The 23,658-nt window shown below is 35.8% G+C and overlaps 1 protein-coding gene across 6 annotated transcripts in view; it reads left to right on the top strand.

The window, feature by feature from the left end:
• Dus1 (Dihydrouridine synthase 1) overlaps positions 1–23,658 on the top strand; it is a 358,334-nt gene that overhangs the window by 477 nt on the left and 334,199 nt on the right. For 2 of the 6 annotated variants that reach the window (XM_075364912.1, XM_075364914.1), the window contains exon 2: positions 3,252–3,310. The exons of the other annotated variants lie outside the window; for them this stretch is intronic. The gene's annotated coding sequence lies outside the window, so the exon portion shown is untranslated. The remainder of the gene's footprint in view (positions 1–3,251; positions 3,311–23,658) is intronic. 6 annotated transcript variants of the gene reach the window in all.

The raw sequence follows: 23,658 nt of genomic DNA on the forward strand, positions 1-23,658 counted from the left end.
CCCATTTTGTTACTTAAATTTTATTTAACCATTGTTATTTTTTATTATTTTTCTCCTCAAATCTACTCAAATCGGCAGACGTTTCAAAGTACCACAGCTAAAGTAAATTTTGTCTAATTTATTTGTTGGATAAACTATTTAAAAAAACAATATTTTGGTGACAGTTGTTTGCGCTTTGTAAGGTAGTATGCACTTCGTTTTATGTTTGTTTATATTGTACGTGTTGGTTTAAGTTTTGTGATAATTTTTACCCTATTAGATAAATTTAGTACTTTGTGTTCCAGATTCTTATGAAACATATACTGTTATGTAATTTTCTTGAGTATATAGTTTTTTTTATTGTGATACAAAGATCATTTGAACTAAAACGTTGTTTGACTATGAGATAATTTTAGTAACTATTATTCAGATTACTTTGACAAAGAATTTTTTCGATTGTTTTACAGCATTGAGTGGAATTGAAAATAATTTTATTACAGACATAAGAATCTATTTATTTTGGTAATCAGTTTTAAGTACGTTTAGGTTAGGTTTCATTTATCTTTTTGTCATCTGCAAAGTTTTATAATTATTTTGGCCTGTTGAATTTATATTATTATACTCATAATTAAAGGCATAATCTGTTTGTAATTAGTATTAGCTTCTAATAATTTCTTTTAACTTCAAATTCTTAGTTTTATATATTCCAAATTTTTTCTTTCACTTATTTGTACATGGTGTTTATCCTAATAACTGGGCCACTTAGTTTATATTATTCTTTTCTTTATAAAATTCTTCCATAATTTCTCTCATATTCATCTCAAGAACCCTTCTTTAAAAGCCTAATTTTCAATACAAACATGTAACTATAACTAAAAGGCCTTCCTTTTTATCTTTTTCGTGTTTCTTATTTTAGAGTTATTTACTTTCAAATCAAATTTCTCCTAGGAATAAATTCATGCCACTTTAGATGTCTTTTAACTAATTGTTGGTTTTTGCTTAAAGAATGTCGTCAGTAAATCATAATGTCTTTTTTCATCCATGGATACTCTTCTATCAAGTTTTTCCATTAATTTTTCACAATTTGAAAAGTGTCAGTGGTAAACAACACCCTTGTCTCATTTTCTGTGTTTTTTTCCTGGTTACTTATAGCATTAGTTATTATAACAATTTTATGATTGTAGGCTATTGCTTACTGTGCTTACTCTAGTAAATACAGAGCGTCTATAAACCCTTTCCATGATTAAAAAAAAAAACTATTACAGTTACAGCTGTGCGGTTTGTGGCAAAAGAAAGAAAAAATTATAAAGTTTCTTTTACCATGTCAATAAACTTCAACATATGTGCACATTTTTTCGCTCATAGATTATCCAACCGATAATCAATTTGGTCAACATTTCTTTGGTAACACTAGCAACAGCTTCAGTTATTCTCCATCTCAACGTGTCCAGATCAGGTATGGGTGTTGCATAGACTGTCCTTAACATAACCGAAGAAGAAAAAGTCTAAGGTAGTTATGTCTAATGATTGTGGTGGTCACCTGTAGGACCATGGCGCCCATTTCATCTATCATGAAATGATTCATTCCAAAAATGTACAACTAGTACTCCCCAATGTGGTGATGCACCATCCTGCTGTAAAACCTAGGTTACAAGTTATTTAGTTGAGGTATTGAAAAATGTTGCAGCATATCAAGGTAAATGTTAGCTGTTATTGATCTCTAGATGAAAAAGAATTGACCAGTGATTCTGTTGTGCATCGAACAGCACCAAAGATTCACTTTAGGGAAATCTCTAATTTTTTCCCTGATAAAGTAAGGATTTTCTGAGCCCAATATTCTCACATTTTGCCCGTTTACGTTTCCTCAGGTGTGGAAAGTAGCCTTGTTTGAAAAAGCACGTCGTTATCAATCCATTGCAAAATTTTGGTTTTAGAGATGGCATGATTAGGGCCATCATCTGGCAGTAGATGTTGCAATATCTGAACTTTTTATGCGTGCAACCTTTGATTCTTGTGTAAAATTTGTGCATGGTTGATCGAGGAATCCTTAGTTCACAAAATGCACGACGGGTAGATTTAGAAGGGGTATGTAAAAATGCTTGCTGCACAACCTCGACCTTCTCATCACTAACGCATGGCCATTCTGTTTGCAGAAGGTCGACTATACTTCCATTCTCTCTAAACTTTGCATACCACGCAACGATACTCTTGTTATCAGGTCCTGGTTGTCTGTATTTCCTTCAAAAATTTTGCTGCACAGTAATCGGTGATTTCGACTTGTGATACCACAACACACATTGCACTTTCTCCTGGATTGACGCTATTTATAAAAAATTGATCATAGTGTCCTCTGCTTGCAACAAAAGAATATAAAAATAACTTGATAATTTTTTCTTTCTTTTTTCACAAACCATACAGTTGTAATTGTAATAGTTTTTTTGTAATCATGGAAAAACTTTTATGAACATTCTGCTTAAGAATTATTTTCTTCTCCATGTTTTTTGAGAATTTAATTTGAAATCATAATCTGAAGTTTCCATCAACAGTTCTCTTTTAATAACTACAATTATTTATTGGATTTGAGAGCTCAAAAATCCATTAGCTTTATTTACTGATAAAAGCTGTACTCATTTTTTAAATTAGATTCAAAATTTTATGAGAAACGATTTATCCTATCAGTAAGAACCAAAACTTTTTTTTAGATGATTTTTTTTATGATTCATTGTGATTTTGATCAAAATAGGCGTAAAAAGTTAATAAATATGGTACAATCTTGTTGAGCAGTTGGTATATTTTTTGCAGTTTGATGTCAAGAGATTGGTTTTATTGTTTTATATATTCTGATGGCATATGTATTCGGTGAGAGAAGAGAAATAAGATTTGGTGTACCAGTGGCAAATCATTTGTGGTACTATTCATTTTTGGCAATTCTTCACATAATTCTGTACTTTTCTGTACTTTTTGTACTTTTCTGTACTATTCTGTACTTTTCAAAAAGATGCCTGCAGAAGAAAGGCGATCTGTAGTTAGTCAGTTAGTTGTTAGATGGCGCCACTGAAAGTAGAAAATAAAATTACAATCTAGCCGTATATAATAAATAAGTATAATCTAACCAAACTTTGCTACCTATGCTAGCTTCGCTTGCTAACCTTAACTAGTGAGCGTAGGTTAAGTTTGGTTAGATTATATTTATACTTTTAGATTTATTTATTATATAAATTTATAATATAAAGATAGATTATAATTTTTATTTATTTATTTTCTTTTTTCAGTGGCACCATCTAACAACTAACTGACTAACTACAGATCGCTTGCGGGCATATCTTGAAAAGTAACGTGTATTTTTCCATTTGAATTTGTATGCTGCTAATAGTTGAGAATTCTGCTTTTTCAAGTATTCTGATTCAGTGTGGTGTTGTATTATTTAGAGCGTTTAATTTGTATAATTTGATATTTAAATAATCAATAATTATTTAGTTATTCTGTATATCCCGTTGGAAAACTGGTTTTTCAGAAGATATGCAGGTTCATTTACCAATAATTGCTTAGGTTTTGATTTTTGCAGTATGTTATTGGGAAAAAATATTACATGATTTTCTTATTTTGGAAAATTCAAGATTTTCATTTTTTCTAATAGAAGATATACTTGGCTTTCTTGGGGCATATTTGGATAACAATTTTTTGAATTCTTTTTGTTAGTATTCAGACAGGAGATAAGGATTTTATAAAGGTTACTTAGTACTTAAGCTATGAAATGGCAAATATTGAAAGAACAAATATAACTTTTTTTTTTAAACTGATTTTACAACTACAACACATAACTAATTGATCAATGGTGACTCGCATATAGGCACTATGGAACTACAGCACCCCTATTTCCATTTGATATTGTCGATAACATTTAATATAATGAGTAATTCTTTCTTTATAGTTATACAATATAAAATCCTTGAGGTTAATGTCAGTAGCCATTCCCAATTTATGAATTGGTGTGGTGCAGTGTTGTGTGCATGTGCACATAGGAAGGTGCATGCAAGGTTGTGAGGGAGAGAGAGCATTGTCATTCCCACAGTGCTGACGCTGGTGGAAGGTAGTTTTTTTTTTACAACACATGTGTATGGAATGTGCCTTCTTCGTTCCCTTTTCTAGTTTAATCGGTGGAAGGAATATGAAAGCGGTTTAGTTGTTTTTTCAGTGTTGATGAGAAGATGACGAAAAGAAAGGGCTCTTTGATCGCCAAATCTGTCCAAAAACATGCTGGAAGAGTGAAAGAGAAAATAATTAGTAAAGACTAATTATGTATTTGTTTCTGTGTACATAGAAATTTAAATTAAGCACCCACCATTGGACTATAGTGTCTTTAAGCGGTCATTTTATTAAGCTATCTAATAATAGTAAAAAATATCTCTATTGATAATTCATTATTTATTCGGTTAAACCGAATATGGATTTTAAGCACAATGTGCTTAAAAACTGTGTACCATATTTTTATGTGTGATAAAGTGTAATATTACGTTATTATTCTGCTTCCAGCTATTCTATTTGATTCATTTTTTTTTCAGTTCTTTTATTTTACAGAAAACTTTAACCGTAGCCTTGAAAAGGCTGAGAATAAAATTTTCTGGAGCAGCACCCTGACTAATTATAGTTACGAGCTGTCGTAATTGATTAAAGTACTGATAATGCTGCGCAGACTGTGACCTTGCATGGGTCACCCACTGCCCTCCAACATTTAGATGTTTTGGTTTCCCTGATCCCAAGTACATATTATAAGTATTATTATTAGTTTTTACAACCACATTGGATCGCTTTAGTCATTCCATTATCCAAGTCTCTTCGATGGTATTGCTTGGATGCTGTGATTCTCCCAGTAGTTTTTCATATGTTCTGATCTTTGTGACCTCGCAAATATTGAAAATCTTCGTGTTGTGAATGCAAAGCGAGTGTTTTTGTTCTTAATTTTCTTGTTTAATTTTATTTTTTCTGTGGTGTCTTCTGGGTAAAGCGTTCAGATCTGTGAACCTTCACATCCTCTTTTATTTCTCTGATCTATCTGCACCTTTTCTCTGTGTTTTTCGAGCCAAGATTGTACTGTACTGGCTGTTTCAGAAGTCTTGAATCTTGCATCTTGATGATACGTCCAAAGAATCCTAGTCTCCTCTCATGAACAGTTTCAGTGATCGGTTCTAACTCTTCATCGGGATAATCAACCATTGCCGTTTTTTTGGTACTTTTTATCGATGCAGGTTCTTCCAATTCTTCTTTTGATTTTCTGAAGTCTGTCTGTTTTTGATTGCTCGTTCAGGTGGAAGAGTGTTTCTATTGCATAAGTGGCTTCCGGTTTTTTAACTGTGTTGTAATGTTTTACTTTTGCATTTATTGATAAAACATTATTTTTCTTTTTATTATAAGCGTACCAGGTTAATTCCTGAGCTTCAGCTAGTTTGTTTCTTAGGATCTAAAGTTTTTTCATTTAGGTTATTTGTTATTATTTCTTCTAGGTATTTAAATAGGGTTACTATTTTCATTTTATAACTGTTTGTGTGTACTTCTTTTAACCGCGTTAGTTTTCGGGGCATAATTTTGTTTCTTTTCAAATGACATTTTGAAATCGATTTTATTTGCAAAGTTTTGAAGTTCTAATGTCTATGATATAGGTTTGTCATTGTCGTTTGCTAGCGAAGCCAAGTTTGTTGGCGAAACGAAGACAGTTTGTTTTGATTTTTTGGGGGGCATTTTTTGAGTCGTTCCCCCATTAACATTTCCAGAGTGCAGTTGAATAATAGCGGTGAGAGCCCGTTGCCTTGCCCCAGCTCTGTTTTGATTTCAAATCGTTCCGAGAGCTCACCTCTGAATTTTACCTTTGACTTTGTGTTTGTGAGGGTCAGTTTTATCCCGTTTTAGAGTTTTTAGTAAGGATTTCTCTGCGGATGCAGTCAGCTTTTAAATGCAGTAAGCTTTTTTTAAATCTACAAATTTTATCGTCATATCTTTGCTTCTTTTCCTGTTGTAATCCATTATTAGCTTGGGACTCACGATCCGGTCCGGAGAGCTCCTCTAGGGTCTGGAACCTCCTCGGTATTCTTCTAATTCTTTCTCGAGTTCTGAACCGATGCTGTCGACGGTTATTCTTGAACAAATTTTGTACGTCGTGGTAGATGTAAGATACCCCTGTAATCGTTACCCTTCTTTGCGTAGCGGATGGATAAGGTCTGTCGTCCGGTGTTCTGGTAGTTCTTCGATCCAGACGTCGACATGCTGTTGATGAACGGCAATTTTTGACGATCTTCATGCGCGTTTCGAGGTCTCTACAGATGTCCGATATTCTTCTGTCGCTTGTAATTCTTCATTATCTATTCTGTATCGTATTACATAACTTCCTAAGTACATAAAGTATAAAAAAATTCCGTTCGATCGAGTAACGCTCAGAATTTTGTATTTGAAACGATCGATTATCGCTAAAATTTTGGTTTTTGTCGATGAAAAATTGTTATTCCGGCTTATGTCTTTACTGTATTTACGATTTTTCATCGCTCTTACGGTTCCAGAAATCGGTTCTTCGGTTTTCAGTCGTGTCTCTTTAAGTCGCAATGATTTTTTTACGTTCTTCCTCAAATCTCGCTTCCTTAAATTTAACGTACTTCCTGATAGCGTCGATAGATGAAATTTTGAAGTTACTAAGGTCGGGTGACAATACGATATTCTAACGTTACCCTGCAAACATCTCACCGTCCCGTACGAGGATGGAAATGTAGGTGCGGGTGTAAAAAACGTCCAAAATCTGCAAAACGGCTGTGCGGGGTTTCTGGAGTCACAGTTGACGCATCCGATAGCCGTTTGACATAAGTAAATAACAAAACTCGGAGGAGTTTATGTCGTTTCGAATTTGTCAACATTTTTGCCCACTTATATATATACGTTAATATAATTTACCAACACAGTTGAGTACAGTGAGTACACGCACACACACACAGATTATTTTTGGCGGTTAGTTTGGTGAGGCACACCTCCTGACGATTCCCCCCGTGTTTGTACCGTTCAGACATCCCTTGGCGGTTCACTCGGGTTCGTAAGATTCACATATCTCCTGACGAAAACGGCCGATTGAAAATTCGTTTGATATTTTATAAATATAGTAGCCGAACCGGCAATGTTTCGCTATTGCGAGATTTTAGTATATATATATATATATATATATATATATATATATATATATAATAAGTTTAAAATTCCTTTAAACTAAATCTATATATATATATATATATATATATATATATATATACTCAAGTATATATATATATATATACTCAAGTATATATATATATATATATAGATTAAACGAACACGGTTGAAAGTTTTATAACACGTTAAACAAAATGAACCTTACGGAACTTCACAAAATTTAATTTTTTCCTTTTATCCTTCCCCTTTGCTGCTTTTCATTTTCCCCTTCTCCTTTCCAGTTTCCTTTTCCTATTTTCGTTTTTACCGTATTCCGTTTCCTTTATTTCCCATCTTTTGTTTACGTTTCCTTTACCTATTTAAATTTCGTTATTACGTTTTCCCCCTCTTTCCCTCTTTCCTCTTTGCGTTTCGATTTCCCGTTTTTCGTTTCTTCGGTTTTTAACTTTTCCTTTTTTTTACGTTCATCCCTTTTACAGTATTTTCCTATTTCCTCTTGTCAATTTTTCTCCGCGCGTAAATCGGTCCGGTATTTTTTTAGCGTATAGCGGACACAAATATCGGAAACGTTGAAACGAAACGGAATCGTAAAATATTTAGCGTAGCCCGTGTCGCTTTTACGTCCGACAGATAGCGGTGTTTTTAGACGCGTTAGGTATATGAATAATAATAGGTGCACGCCGGCGTCCGTGGCGCAAGCGGTAGCGTATCGGCGGTGGAGGTCGCGGGTTTGAATCCCGGTCGGCCACCGCTTTCTCGCACGCGCTGCTAATCGTTGATGTCGTCCTCCGAAGCGAAAGAAAACCAAATATTTCAGGCGATTGGGGTTCGCCTTTTAAGCGACACCGTCCTAAATATTTATAAACCCGAACTTATGTTACGGTCGCTTCATATGTAATAAATTCAGCAATTATTTGTCTAATTTGTAAACGTTACTGTTCATCGATCGAGGTTAGCGAGCGTTCGTAAATTTCAGAAATTTATGTATATATATATATATATATATATATATATATATATGTAATGATAACGGCATTCTTAATTTAATGTTGATTTACGTGTTATTGTTGTTTATATTTAATATATATTGTTTTGTGAGGGTAAACAAATTTCGCTGTTGTCGTCAAGGAAATCGGCGACGAAAAATATAAATCTATTTTGTTCATCCCCCGATTCATTTCGACGTGACGTATATACTTATGTTCTGTTTTTTTTTTGTTTTTAATCTAAACATATACATTTATTATTAATAAATAAACTCCGATTGTAAAAAACAAAAAACCTTTACGATAAACAATAATTCGATAATAAAAATCAAAACCGCAAGTTATTAGCGAAATAAAATTTTATGTACTTTTAAAAATGTATATGTTCAGCGTTAAAAAAAAAAGAGGGTTCAAATACGGAGATACAAGAACGATCGCTAACATTTACAGGAACCAAACAGCGACAGTAATAATTGAAGAACGTAAGAAAGAAGCGAAGATAAGAAAGGGAGTCCGACAAGGATGTTCCCTATCTCCGTTATTTTTTAATCTTTGTATAGAACTAGCAGTTAATGATGTTAAAGAACAATTTAGATCCGGAGTAACAATACAAGGTGAAAAGATAAAGATGCTACGATTTGCTGATGATATAGTAATTCTAGCCGAAAGTAAAACGGATTTACAAGAAAAAATCGACAGCACGGATGAAGCCATACGCAAGAAAACAAACGAGTTAGTTAAAAGAAGAGCCGGACTTACAGGCCGGGTATCCTGGAACAGTAGCTTTATTATTAGAGGTACAGGTAAAAAGAAAAATTGTGCAGGCAGGCGACGTTTGGAATACGTAAAAGAAATTGTTAGGAATGTAGGATGTATAGAGTATACCGAAACGAAACGACCGGTACTAAATAGGGAATCTTGGAGATGCATCAAACCGGTCGAATGACTGAAGACAAAAAAACAACATATATATGTAATAGATCGGTTGAAACATCTTGTTATTTAATATTAATTAAAAATTGTAATTTAGAATCGTATTATTTTTGGAATTTCTAGTTTAATTTTATCTACATTGATGTCGGCTGAAAATAGACCCTTAAAGAACAACATATACACGCCCGATCTTTTAGTCCATTGCTCCTGTGATATTGTCGGACGATATTCTCCCGACTCGGAGTCGATCGTCGTTTCGTTATTTCTTTTTTGTTGCCTATCGCTTAATCGATTCTTAGTTTCATATAATTCTTCTAATCTTAATTTGTGTACGCGTTTTCTAGTTTTAAAATTTTCTCTCTTTTCTTCATCATCCTGCAGATTTCATAAGAAAGAAATATAACTATTGCGACGGGTACCGTGATTCGATTTCAGGAAAATTTCGGCATATCTTCGAGTTTCACGTTTCCCAGACCCCAAAACGACGGTCGGTTCAAAAGTTTATATCGCTTCCTTGTGGAGACGATGACTGCCGTAATTTGGCGCCGATCGCTTTTAAATTTTTTTCTTAAAAATAACTCGTCCTAAAATCTTGGTCGACTTCGTTAACGGGCAAAATTGGATGTTGGGGTTGGAAATTAGGGGAGTGTTTCCAAAATACAAAATATCGCTATAACATTTTTATTATGTAAAATATCGAATTCCTTTAAAGTTGTTACTGTTGTTTGTGTAAGGGCAAAAAACGTTATTTAAGTAAAGTTTTTTTTTATATCGCCAACCGTTGGCTCAGGGAATGGAATAAATGCGGTTTCGAAAACAAAAAAATTACACCTCCATTAATAGGCAGAATATCGAATCGGTTTAAAGTCGTCGTTAGTCATCTAAAGATTACCTACAAACAATTTTTAATACGACCAACTCTTACAGCAAGGGATGACAAATTGGAAGAAGATGGGCCTTGTCGTATGCAAAACATGCAACCGTTGTCGTATTGAGTAAATGTGAAGTTTTCCTGAACTTTAAGGTGGAAATCTTTTTTATCCCCTACTCAGCACCGGTGAAATCTACCTCCGCCTTCCGGAATTTTTTTATTCATTCCTTCATCTTAACGTTTTCTTCCTCTTTCCTGTACGATTGTTTTTTTTGAATTTTTGATTATTCATGAAATAATCCAATTATAAAAAGGAATATTTTCCACCGTAAGGTCGAAATTAACATTTGTAAGCAGTATGCAGAAGTTCAGTAAACGGAATAGTTAAATTTATATGACACACCAGAAATAATACGAGTAATACAGGGACTTTTACTCTATCCTAATATTTCATTAATTAATATTTGATGTTAATAAAAACTAATATTTCAGCAATTGTGTAAAGAATTGAAGGATCGTATCTCGCTATCAAATGAAGTACAGCAAAAAATTTGTATGTACAATTTAATAGACGTACAAGGAAGTTATGTGGTGTTCACATTAGATTTTGATTGTATTGTAATAAGACCGGCATAACGGATCTTTTTATTTTCTGTTTAAAAAGAATATTTATTAAGTACGGAAATTATTATAGGTTTTTCGGTTTATTTTTTATCTGTTTGTATTCAATAAAAAACCGATTTTTAAAAGTTTATATTTACTTTTTACTAGGTGTATTTACATTAATTTTCTACAAGTTTTGTTTGTAAATCTTCCGCATTTATTAGTCATTTAACAAAGCTATTGTACTACAAACCTAAAAAACTACTTGTTTTTCGACACCGAATTATGTTTTACTTACAGAGTTACAGTTCTGGTATCTGCTTTAGCCTATTTTCTTAGCCCAAATTACATAACAAACCACCAACTTTAATCCTTAATTTGGATTCCAAAAATTACAGTAAAGCTTCTTTTTATTAGAAGAGCCAAAATATACGCGAAATATTTCGCTAGCCTTAACTTGAAAATAAATTTTTTCCAGACACATGTTTAACTGAACTTTTTTCATTATTTTCACCTGTAGAACATGTCCTGAAACGTTTCTTCGTGGTACTCTCTCTTCAACGCTCTCTGTCTCTCCGTGTGCGTAAGTGTCGCTCTCGCTCACACCCCTCCCGCACTCTCTCTCTTGCGCTCGCTCTATGCACACACACACACACAGAGGTGTTCTTTAAAGGTGAGGCCAAACTCTAGGAAGTAATTCTACTTAACGTACTGAAGAAAAAATATCCAGTGAACGTAGGTCCGAAAACGCGTAATTTTCTGTTTGTCCACAATATTTTTTTATGAAAAAAACTATATTTCAAGAACTGTTGGAGATATCGCAATAAAATTCTGTATTTTATTTTAAACTAAAATTTTTAATAGGTGAAGAAAATAACGATATTCTTCGTTGACAAATTTGAAATTAGCGGTCCTTCAATTTTTCTATCTTAAATATAGTGGAAATTATTAGATTTATCAAATTGTATTGTATTATAAAAATTATGAAGCATTTTTTGTGAAGAAAACGACACCGTATTCGTAAAAATCCGACGACAAACATAAGAGTTATTGCAAAAATTAGGCCTTCTTTCTTGTTTCTGTTTAGCCTCCGGGAATTACCATTCACGCATTAATTCAGAGTATGAATGAGTATGATATGTATGAGTGTAAATGAAATGTCTTGTACAATCTTAGTTCGACCGTTCGTGAGATGTGTAGTTAATTGAAACCCAACCACCAAAGAATACCGGTATCCACGATCTAGTATTCAGATCCGTGTAAAAGTAGCTGCCTTTACTAGAACTTCAACGCTAGAACTCTTGACTTCCAAATCAACTGATTTCGGAAGACGTGTTCACCACTAGATCAACCCGGTGGGTGGCAAAAATTAGGCCTAAACCGATACGGTGGACATCTTGTTTTTTACTTCCTTCACTGTGTCAGGACACAAGTTTCTCGACGTCCTTGACAACTTTGCAGTTCCTGACATTCCTGAAAACTTCAGTTTCCAACAAGATGGTGCTCCAGAAGACTTCATCGAGATATTACCGTGTTTTTGAACAACACTTTCTCCCGATCAGACGAGGAAGTAAAACTCCATGGCTACTACAAATATCACTCCTGTGGACCTTTTTTGCTTGAGGATTTATTAAAAGTTGTATGTACCAAAGAAAAGTTGGAAATTTGGAATATTTAAAACAAAGAATTGTAGAATCTGTTGATCTAAGAACGCCGCAGATACTCCTAAATACCTGGTTAAAGTTAGATTATCGTATGGACGTCTCCCTGGCTAGAAAACTTGCACACATTGAAGTCGACTAACCTAAACTTGGTGAAATGTTGGGACAACTTAATTTTGGATGTCTTAGCTCCGATCCCCTGTGTTTGTACGTCTTTTTCTTTTTAATATTAGCTGACCTGGAACAAAGTAACAAAAGCTGTTGAGCTACATATGCTGCAATAGAACCCATATTCCTTATACCCTTCATTTTACAGTTACTCAGACAACCACCATATGCGACTCCCTTCGCGAAGGGACTACATCTAATTCGTTACAAAACTGAGGACCCCTTAGGCGCATTCCTCCCAATACCGAAAGGTTTTCGGAAAACGGACTGAAGGGGAATCGTATCGGAAGAACTCAGATGAATTATTAATCTCGTACGAAATAACCTCACTAAAATATTTTCACAAACACGATCTCTCTTTTTCTGTTTAGCCTGCGGAACTACCGTAAGGTATTTCTATGGAGGATATGTAGGAGGCTAAATCAATTATTATCCGCAATGTAGTTATAAATTTTATTGCAATACAAATAGGAAACTTAAATGTACATCATTTTTCAACATAGTCCCCTTGCATTTCAACGCACTTGGTCCATCGTTGCACAAGCTTCCTGATGCCCTCATAAAAGAAGGGTTTCGGTTGGCTGCAAGCCTGGAATGCACCGCTTCTTTCACCGTTTCGTCCGAGGTAAATCGACAGCCCCTTAATGCCTCTTTGAGTGGACCAAACAAGCGGTAGTCAGAAGTGGCAAGATCTGGACTATATGGAGGACGAGCCAGTACTTCAAAGTTCAGTTTCTAGAGCGTTTCAGCAGTGTGGGCACAGTATGTGCAACAACAAACAACTTTCGACAGCAGTCCTCGGCGTTTGCTTCGAATTGCAGGCTTCAGCTTGGCAGTAAGCATCTCACTGTAACGCGCACTGTTTATTGTCATGCCCCTTTCCTCATAATGTTTCGGTACCTCATAATGTGAGTCCTAAAACACCGTAAGCGTCAGTTTTCCTGCGGACGGTTGGGTCTTGAACTTTTTTTTGCAGAGCAAATTTGGATGTTTCCATTCCATACTCTCCGGCTCGTAATGATGGATCCGTGTTTCGTCACCGGTGATGATTCTGTCTAAGAAGATGTCCCGTTCGTTACCGTAGCGATCCAAATGTTTTTGGCAGATGACCAAGCGTGTTTGTTTATGCGACCGTGCGAGTTGTTTTGGGACCCGTCTTGCACATACTTAATGAAATCCAAGTCTGTTTTGGATGATTTCGTAGGCAGAACCGTGACTAATTTGCAGACGATGTGCCAATTCATCAGTAGTTATTTCTCGTCTGTCTAAGAAAACCATGTCACGTGCACGCTCAATGTTTTCCTCATTTGTGGCGGTAAACAGTTGTCCGGCTCGTCCGTTGTGCTTAACACTTGTGCGACCGTTTCTGAATTTTTCAATCCGTTCGTAGATACTCCGTTGCGGCAACACGCTGTTCTCGTACTGTACCGAAAGTGTTCGATGAATTTCGGCCCCTGATACCCCTTCCCACCACAAAAACGGATAGCTAAATGTCGCTCTTCTTTGGTGCAAACAGAAAGCGGAGCAGCCACGGTTAACGGCAGGGTAGCGATAATGGAACTAACGTAGCAGCATCAAATCTTCACAGACATAACAACAATTAAACCACGCGTGCGTCATTTACGCAACACGACAGTACTACCAACATAAACAAAAGTATAACTAAATTGCGGATAATAATTGACTTACCCTCGTATGAATATAAATGTACAGTCTCTGGTCGACCATTCCTGAGATGTGTGGTTAATTGAAACCCGACCACCAAAGAACTCCGGTATCCACAATCTACTATTCAAATCCATATAAAAGTAATTGCCTGTACTAGGATTTAAACCGTAGAACTCTCGACTTCAAAATCAGATGATTTTTGACGACTTCACCACTAGACCAACCCAGTGTATTTCACAAATCCGATGTGCAACGGATCGGAACGCAATCAAAACAACGTCCATCTTAAAAAAAGAAACTAAAAATAAATATAACCATCACTAAAAATTAAATATCAACCAGATAACTAGAAAAACCTGGTAGCAAGTGGCTGACGTCCAACATCTGCAATAAATAGGGAGAAAAATATCCTAAGATCCTAGCATTCCGTTCTGCTGTAACATTTTTGAGAACTCTAAAATCACTCGTCGTGTGTACTAGTAGAAAACCTATAAATGTAATACCAACTTAAAAAAAATTCCCTGTAAAAATGTGCAACTGAATGTCTTATTGTCATGTTAATTTTTTTAAATCTGATCTGGACACCACATAACTTCTTCCCCATCCCTCGCCCTTCAAGACCACTGACAATGGTCCAGCAGTTACGCATTGCGCGTCCTCAGCGGTTGCCTGGCCTCTAACCTACCGGGACCCCACAGGATTCGGCGATGCCGTGCCCTGCGGGATTCGCTCACCCAGCTGGCCGGGACTCAGTCTTTTCTTTGTGCCGTGCTTCAAAGCAGTTCCCTGCTAAGGAAGGGGAATTAGCCAGGTCTCCAATTTTTTCAATTTTCCCCCAACTCAAGGGGTACCCGGTCAGCTATCGAGAGCGGCCCACTACAGCGAGCCGTTCTCTCATGAGCAGAGTTGCCCTTGTATTTCCCTACCCCCAATATCTGTTCCCATCCCACTTCTTAGCGTCTTTCTCTTTGATTTACTGGCTAATCTCGTCCCATTACATCTGTATATCGAGTGCTGTACCGAATTAATTTCGTTACAGTATCGGCAATCTGGGGTCATCCGCCTACCAAAACGATGAAGTTAGGCCCGAAACTCACCGTGTCCAGTTGTGTGAGATGGAAGCCCACATCTGCGTACCCCCTGTTTATACGTTTACTGACTTGGGGAATTATCCTTCTGGTCCAGCCTCCAGTGTCTGATGTTTCCACTGTGCCTGCCATTCTTCAAGCATTTGTCTTTCAGCTTAACTTCTAGGTATCCCCATAGTTAACTCAGTGGAGCATCAGAATCCTAAGCCCGACAGGGGGTGTTTCCGCTATGACTTCTGCTGCGTTTTTTGATACCGTCTTATATGCAGAGATAATTCGTATCGCAGCTCTCCTCTTGAGAACGGATACCTTATTTAGTTTCTTCTGCTTATCAAAGCCCTCGGCCCACGCCGGGATCGCGTATAAAATAATTGTCTTTCCAACTGAAAAAATCAGTCTCCTTTTCGACGAACATGGATCCCTGTGTCTGGTCATGAGCCTGCTCAGCTTACCAGCCATAACCTCGGCTCGCTGCGTTACCCTGTTCTAGTGCTTCGTATATATATATATATATATATATATATATATATATGTGTGTGTGTGTTTTTCTTGTACGCCTATTTAATTACATATACACAGTTTTTGCTGCACTTCATTTAAACTTACGAGGTGTGTGAGAAAAGTAATGAGACTGATTTTTTACTTACCAAAGTTTTTATTTTTTTCAAACAACAATATCCCTTCAAAGTAGTTCCCTTGGGCAGCTATACACCGGCGGAGTCGTTGTTCCCACTCCTGGTAGCAGCGCTGGAAGGCTTCAACCGGTAGGGCTTTTAACAGGTCGGTCTCAGTCTTTTGAGTATTCTCCAGAGTTCCAAAATGATCTCCTTTTAAGACACGTTTCAATTTCGGGAAAGGAAAAAGTCACAAGGACTCAAATCTAGCGAATAGGGGGGTTGAGGAACCGTAGAAATGCGTTTTAAAGTCCAATATTTCCTGATAGAAATGGCGGTGTGACACGGAGCGTTGTCATGATGAAGCATCCGCTTGTCTGCAATGTCTGGTCTCACGCGAATCACACTGTTTTCCTGAGCCTTTCAAGGACACCTTTGTAAAACGCTTGGTTGACAGTTTGTCTTGGGGAACAAATTCTTTATGCACGATACCCCTACTGTCAAAAAAGCAAATCTGCACGGTTTTGAACTGTGATTTTCTCGTTGAACATTTTTTCGGTCGAGGAGATGACGGAGTATGCCACTCTCCGCTTTGCCGCTTTGTTCCAGGATCGTACTCAAATATCCAGGGTTCATAACCTATGATCAGACGACTGAAGAATTGGTCGTTGTCAGTTCTCTCAAGAAGATCAACGCACACGTTTCGATTGTCCTTCTGTTCCGTTGTGAGGTTTTTCGGCACCGATTTCGCACAAACCTTTCGCACGTCCAAATCGTTTGCCAAAATTTGATGTACGGTGAAAGCGTTTAAATTCAACTCGTCATCCTTATTCTTTGATCTCACAAGAACCTTCACACGCTCGATGTTTTCGTCAGATTTTGAAGTTGAAGGTCTCCCTGAGCGAGGTTGATCTTCAACGTGTTCTCTGCCTTCCAAAAATGATTTGTGCCGGCGGAAAACTTGCGCTCTTGATAAGCAATGTTCCCCGTAGGCCTGTTTCAACTTTTCGAAGGTCACACTCGCGGATTCCCCAAGTTTAGCACAAAACTTAATCGCACAACGTTGCTCTAAATTCCGATGCTCCATTTTCGTAACGCACAACAAAAACACAACTTCACTGATTGCGCTGTCAAAAATAATGTGTTGGCTGAACAGAGTTGAAACTCGTACTGAGCATGTGGAAGGGATGAACAAAACGGTCTAGCACAGACCAGTAGACGCAGCGTTGCCAGATCGCTCACAGTGTTACCTATCTCATTACTTTTTTCACACACCTCGTATTTCATTTGAAAATGAGATACGATCCTCCCATTCTCATATAAACTGGACAGTTACACAGAAATATGGCCCTAAAAATTTCCTTAGCATTTTATATTAGTTTATATATTAATTTTGTTTCTCATCGCTTAGGTAGTTATGTGGTGTAAGTGAGAAGGTGTCGTATTCGTAACTATGGACACATCGGTTCGTGTCCGACTTCATATACTCGTGTGTGTGTGTATATATATATTTATGTATGTGTGTCGTAGTTATTTTGCTTCAGAAAAATTATCAGGTATTTACTGGGAATCGAACCCAAGATAAGTGAAAATACCATGAATATGGTAACATTTCACCAGGTAGTCGTTCTTTTACGGAATTCTACATTTATATTAAAAGGATGGGGTAATGTTATCGTGCCATTTAAAAATTAAAACGGATGATTAATTTATCTTTTTTTTTCTTTTTGTTACGTAGGTATTTAAATTTTAAATGTTCAATATTATTGAATAATTTTGTTATTTTCAAGTTAATTCTCTAACCTCTGTGATATTGTTATTTTTACATGAAATGTACGTCAAAAGAATTGTTTTAGAAAACCCTCTTAGCAGACAAACGTTTTGGAAATAAAAGGTTCGTTTTTATACAAAACGTCAAAAGAATGTTTAATCTCTTTGGTATTTAAACACAGATTAAGTAAGACGTTATTAGTAGGGGAAAATTATCGAATTGATATAGAACGTTGTACAGTTTTATGACGTCTTGTTTTTTATTCTGAAAGACGTATAAACATGAAATGTTATTTGTTGTTATTCCCTTGAGATTTCATTAATCGAAGGACTTTTTTAAAAATTATCATTAATGTTAATTGTGAGTTTTTTACATTTCCATATAATTTTTTTTTGGGGGGGGGAATTTTTAGCACGAGTACAACAGGATTTTTTCAATGATAGGAAAAAACTAACAAATTTAAAATATGCCAAATCAATTTTTCGACACTTTCACAACTTTCTTTTGTTTTAAATCGGAATCGATGTAACAAGATGAATTTATTCGCATAAATTTTTAATTACGAGGTCTGTAAATAAAGTAATGAGACTAGTCAAAGTGCAACACTGTAAAGTTACTAGTAAAAATACGAACAACTGATTCATATCAGGTATTAATATCTTTAGTCTATTGTTGCCCACGAGACAAACAAACTTTTCTTTGAGTTTTTGTTATGCGTTTCAAAAATGAGCGATACTAATTACGAGCAACGCGGTGCGATCAAGTTTTGTGTTAAACTCGGTTAGAATGCCACTGAAACCTTTTCAAAATTGAAAAGGCCGTATGGAAATGACGCTCTTTCACGAGCGTTTTTAGGTGGTTTAAAGCATTTTCAAGTTGCCGGGAATCAGTTGTAGACGGTCCACGCTCTGGAAGACCGTTAACGTCAAAACGGGACGTCAATTTTGAGCGAATCAGAGACTTGATACGGTACGACCGGCGATTAACCGTCAGAATGACTCCAGAACAATTGAATTTGAACCGTAACTACAGTCCATCAAATTTTGATTAACGAATCGGTTATGAAAAACGTTTATGCAAAATTGGCCCCGAAAAACGATCTTTTAGGGCGAATTGAAACCGATCCTGATTTTCTAAAAAATGTTATTACCGGTGATGAATCTCGGATGTTTGAGTACGATCCAGAACCAAAACTCCAGAGCAAGAAGTGGCACACTTCAAACTCACCACGACCCAAAAAAGCTGAAGTAAAAAAAAAGATGAGTAAATCAAAACCCAAACCTTTCTTATTTATTTCTTCAATAGTAATAGGATTATCCATAAGGTGTTTTTGACTACAGGATAGACTATAAATCAATATGTTTACCGATAAATTCTTGAAAGACTGTGGAAAAGAGTTGCCCGCATGAGACCGATCATCAAAGACAACTGGATGCTGCACCTTGTCACATTGTACTCTCAATTAATGAGTTTTTGGCAAAGAAAAACATTCCTGCAGTTCCTCAACCACCTTATTCACCTGACTTGAATCCCTGCGACGTTTCCTGTTCCCGACTTAAAATAAACACCTCAAAGGACACCGTTTTGGAACAGTAGAAATCATAAAAAAAAAAAATGTAACCGACCGTCTGAAGGATATTCCGGTTTCTGAGTTCCAACACTGCTATGAGTGGGAAACCCGTTTGAAGCGTTTCGTGGTTTCCCAAAGTGATAGAGTCCGTGTATAATCGGATTGTAAATAAAAAGCTTTTCTGAACCGGTGTCATTAATTTATTTACAGATCTCGTATGACGTCGTAAATGTAAATCTTCACGTAATTTTGTTGAAAGTTTTTATCGAGATGGCTTTTTTTTGCGTCCAGGTAGCGCTACGGTAGAGATATTGTAATCTATTAAAAACGTAAAAATCCACATTACCAACAAATTAAATGTGTTTTTCTAGATATTTTAGTCCTTGGACCGTCGTCAGGAGAATAAAATAAAGTCAAAAAATTAAAGCGATTTACAAGTCCTGACTGTTTGCTAGTTGTCACTATACCGAATCGAAATGTAAAGTGTAATCTCGTGGAATAAAATAAAGTTAACCGGAACCATATTGTAAAAATAATATTTTATTTGTTTAAATTATCTGTTTATATCTATACCAAATGAAATTGTAAACCGTACGGTCGGTTCTTCTGGAGGCAAATGTTGCATAGCCCTAGAAACTCGAACCTAATTGGTAGGACGGTAGGCAACATTTTGAAGAGGAAGGCGATGGAGGAAGTTAAAGAGGAAGAGGATGGTACATAACGGGATAGTGTAGGGTGCGGCCGGATTGAGGAGTGCGATGCTGAGGTGCGAACGGGGAATCCGGGGCGACTACGAAGGGAAAGCGTAAAGACCGAGTCCCGATCGGAGGTCCCCTGTACGGGGGACTTGTGATTTGAGGCAGACAAATAAAGACCGACACCCTGTTAGCGGACCCCCTTGGAGGATCCGTGATTTGAGGCAGGCGATTGAGAGGACCTAGTCCCGGCCGACCGGGTGGTGTCATAGCCGGCTCCGACACGGTCGCCCGGAAGGTTAGAAGCGATGGCACCCCGTAGGACCGAGTGTGCTTCCGTGGCGTAGGCGTTGGGAAAAAGAAAGATATCATTTCTTCCGCTCATAAACCAAAAATTTGTGTAATATAAATAAAAATGTTAACGATACTGATACGAAAATAGGTTAGACACTACATTTTTATGATGAAAATCTGTTTTTAATTTACAATTTTCTTTTTATACGTCTACAATAATAGATAATAAAGAATGTGATGCGAACACCGCATGACTTCCTTGTACGTCTATTAAATTACATATACGCATTTTTAAAATTTCATAAAATTTTATTTCGCTACTAACTTCTGATTTTTTTTATCGTTGTTATTGAACTATTATTTATTGTAATTTTTTTTACAATAAGAGGCTAATAATTATTAATAAATCAACATATTTAAATTAATAAGAAATATATATAAAAAAAAGAAAAAAATTCTAATCGAACCGACGATCTTTCCCCTTGTAAGATCCAAATATTTCATTAATTAAACTTTTATTTGGCTGAAACTCTGGAACCGATGAAAATAAATACCGGTTACGATATATCGTTGAAAATCTCTCGATGAGGGCTTATTACTTCAGTTAAGAAAAAGTCCAAAATCCAAATGTTTTTTTGATTTTGGGCTTGTTCGGACGCTTTCGGTCCGGTCGACTGCAGTCAAAATGGGAGGTGCAGAACTATCGTTTTTGAGTAATGCGTGATACATACGTATACGTACAGATGTCACGCCGAAATTTCCGTTGAAATATGAAAAGTACAAAAAAGTAAAACCTAACTACTCGGTCTGGCTGAGTCTCGAACTTGGTCGACTCGGTACCCGGTGCGTTAATCCTCGCTGCTACATCAGTCTGTCGATCGTAGAAGAAACATTTGTTGCACGTAGGTTGTGAAATTATACAAGGTTAGTTAATGTTGACCGTCGACGCTTATACCGCCGCACCCGAGCGAATTAAATACGATATGCGCGTGGGCGGTTGAGTTAGAATCGTTGAATTAAATTAACGAAAAAATATTTTACTTAAATCAAACGATTAATATTTTAAATTAAGTTGCGTGTGTAAGTCTAACATCAGAAACAACATACAGTTGAACAACTTTCCCGGAACGTGTCTTTTATGTTAAGATTGAGGGTTACTTAAACGAAGTATTTAAGTGGTTATTTAATTATTAAATAGTCCCCTTATTATTAAATGTAATATAATTAATAATATAAATTATAATATAAATTAATAATATAAGTCCCCTTATATTATTAAATGTTCCCTTTTTTGTTATTCCTTTTTAAATGAAATTTTAACTACGGTTTAACGCTCTAGATGGTCAATCTTGTGCCGGCCGTCAATGACCCGGCATGTGTTAATACAATATTGGCATACAGGGTGTTTCTAAAATGCTGGGCTAGCTATACTTTTCGGATTGTACTTGTTAAATTAAACAAAAAATATCCTTAGGAAAACTGGCGATTCGTTCTTCCACTTTCCGCCATTTTGTTATTTTTATATAAAAATTTATATCTCAAGTTCGGATAGAGGAATCACATTAATATTTGGTAAGCGTCTTTGTAATAAAGTTTTAAAATTAGCAAAAAATCAGGAATTAAATACATTCGTAAATTACAAAGTGGCGGCCTTGTTTATTTTGTAATCCGTTATACCTGCATAAATGTTATGTTTATCAAAATTTATGTTATTTTTTAAAAATATTAAGCCTTTTATTTTGAACAAAATGACATTTTATTTTTTAAAATCGGTTAACAAATTGTCGATTTATTGGAGAAAATGGATGTTGTAATTTTGTTCTGTTTTCATGTCCTCCTTTTTATTTTTAATTCGATTAAATATTAATTGTTTTTATTTATTGTTAATTCTAGTATGTATCAAATTAGTAATAATTTTCTCGCAGTAAAATTTAATATTAAATAACAGTAAAACAATTGATAGTAATTTTTCCCTTTTGAATAATTTTACACAGCGACTATTACTATTGATCGTGTTAAAAATGTAAAAATCAAGCTTCTTTCGACAGGAATGCTGTTCAAAACTATCACAACCAGCGTACCTGGAACGACGACAATCCTCGTGGTACCTGCCAAAGTAGCCATCAACAAAGATTTTCCCTGAACGTATGGGCAGGTATTTTTAATGACTATCGTTTCGGTCCCGTTATTCTACCAAATCAGTTAAATAGAGAAAATTATCTTTCTCATTTCAAAATCTTCCGCATTTCTTGGAAGACCTACCTCTACAATTAAGAGGAAATATGTGATTTCACCACGATGGAACTTCAGCACATTTCACTCGGTCGGTATCAGATTTACCGGATGAAACTTTCAATGAAAAATGGAAGGCCACGGAGGGCCATTACCCTGGCCTACCCGATCGTTTGGCTTAAACCCTCTTGACTTCTACCTGCGGGACCGTTTGAAACATATTATTGTTTATTCGACTCAACATCTTCAGGATCTTCAACAAAGTATCCAAAATGAATTTCAAGAAATTAGGAATACTCCCGGAGCTTTTGAACGGTTAAGACAATCTCTCCGAAAAAGACTGGAGACTTGTGTAATTTCTGACGGTGGACGCTTTGAACATCTCTGATAACTTTTAACAATTGTTAACTGTTAAATTACATCTAATGTTCTACAATAATTAACGTAAGATTATCACTTGTAATCGTTTTATTTTGTTAATTATTAGTTCTAATATTGTGAGGAAATTATTACTTAATTTGATACTAATTTACAATACTAAAGTTAACAATAAATAAAAATAATTAATATTTAATCGAATTGAGTGTAAAGTGGAGGAAATGAAAACGGACACAAAATTAAATCAATTTTCTGCCATAACTCGGCTATTTGTTAACCGATTTAAAAAAGTAAAATGTCATTTTCTTCAAAATCTAAGGCTTAATATTTTAGGAAAGATAAAACTTGTATTTATGTAGGTATAACGGAGTGAAAAATAAACATGGCCGCCATTTTGTAATTTGCAAAGGTATTCGTGTCCTGACTTTTCCTAATTTTAAAACTTTATTACAAAGACGCTTACCAAATATTAACGGATTCCTTTATCTTAACCGGAGATATAAATTTTTATATAAAATAACAAAACGGCGGACATAGGGAGAAAGAAGGAGAAATTGACATTTGTCCTAAGAATATTTTTTGTTTAATTTTACAAGTAGAATACGAAAACGTATAGCCACCTCACCATTTTCACCGAGTCGGTATAGCGGTGAATGCGTGTTCCCAAAGCAACTGATTTAGAAGTCGAGAATTCCAGCGTTCAAGTCCTAGTAAAGTCAGTTACTTTTATACGGATTTGAATACTAGATCTTGGATACCCGTGTTCTTTGGCGGTTGAGTTTTTCAATAAACCACACATCTCAGGAACGGTCGACCTGAGACTGTACGAGACTGCAGTTCATTTACACTCATACGTATCATCCTCTGAAGTAATCCCTGAACGGTAATTCCCGGAGGCTAAACAGGAAAAAGAAAGAAAACAAACCTCACTATTTTAGAAACACTGTTTATATAATTTTATATTA

The sequence above is a fragment of the Lycorma delicatula genome, chromosome 4 (assembly GCF_047948215.1).
Source record: "Lycorma delicatula isolate Av1 chromosome 4, ASM4794821v1, whole genome shotgun sequence".
In the NCBI taxonomy this organism is placed as follows: domain Eukaryota; kingdom Metazoa; phylum Arthropoda; class Insecta; order Hemiptera; family Fulgoridae; genus Lycorma; species Lycorma delicatula.